General features: G+C 39.4%; 1 non-coding gene across 1 annotated transcript; it reads right to left on the reverse strand.

Moving 5' to 3' along the window:
• Positions 1-580: 580 nt before the first annotated feature.
• On the reverse strand, positions 581-687 carry LOC139894983 (small nucleolar RNA R71). The gene has a single exon (XR_011775455.1). It is a non-coding gene; the product is annotated as a small nucleolar RNA R71 (small nucleolar RNA).
• Positions 688-962: the final 275 nt, after the last annotated feature.

Raw genomic sequence — 962 nt, forward strand, 5'->3', positions numbered from 1 at the left:
TCATCTAGTCGAACAAGTACTCAAATAAAAATTTTCGATAATCCATTTTTTGAACCCGACTTCACGATTGAGCAACCAGAAGATATTCAAGGACAATTCCAAGGTCCCGAAGAACCAATCATTCAATCGGAGGTTGTCGAGGAAGAAACCATTAAATCAGAATCCTCTAGTGATTCAGATTCAACAAATTCAATCATGGAAAAATCTAGAACCCTTAAGTATGGAGGATCGAATGAGAGCTACACGCACTGGCCAAGGACATGCCATTACGCGACCAGATATTAATGCGCCAGATTATGAAATCAAAGGACAAATCCTACACATGGTAACTAATCAATGCCAATATAGTGGTACGCCAAAACAAGATCCAAATGAACATCTTCGAACCTTTAATAGGATTTGTACTATATTCAAAATCAGAGAAGTTGAGGATGAACAGATCTATTTCATGTTGTTTCCCTGGACTTTAAAGGGAGAAGCCAAAGATTGGTTAGAATCATTACCTGAAGGAGCGATTGATACATGGGATGTTTTAGTTGAGAAATTTCTTAAAAGATTCTTTCCGGCATCTAAAGCCGTGAGACTTCAAGGAGAAATTGTTACGTTCTCGCAAAAGCCAAATGAAACATTATATGAGGCATGGACAAGATTCGGAAAGTTGTTGAGAGGATGTCCTCAGCACGGTTTAGACACTTACCAAATAGTACAAATATTCTATCAAGGTGTCGACGTCACCACACGAAAAGACATCGACACAACAGCTGGTGGTTCCATTATGAAGAAAACCGCAACCGAAGCTCACAAAATCATTGATAATACAGCCTCCCACTCGCATGAGTGGCACCAGGAAAAATATATATTTCATTCATCTAAAGCGGCTAGAGCCGAGTCTAGCCATGACTTTGATTCCGTTTCCGCAAAAATAGATGCTTTCGAGAGACGAATGGAAAAGATGACTAAAG

Source organism: Rutidosis leptorrhynchoides, chromosome 2 (assembly GCF_046630445.1).
Source record: "Rutidosis leptorrhynchoides isolate AG116_Rl617_1_P2 chromosome 2, CSIRO_AGI_Rlap_v1, whole genome shotgun sequence".
Taxonomy (NCBI): Eukaryota; Viridiplantae; Streptophyta; class Magnoliopsida; order Asterales; family Asteraceae; genus Rutidosis; species Rutidosis leptorrhynchoides.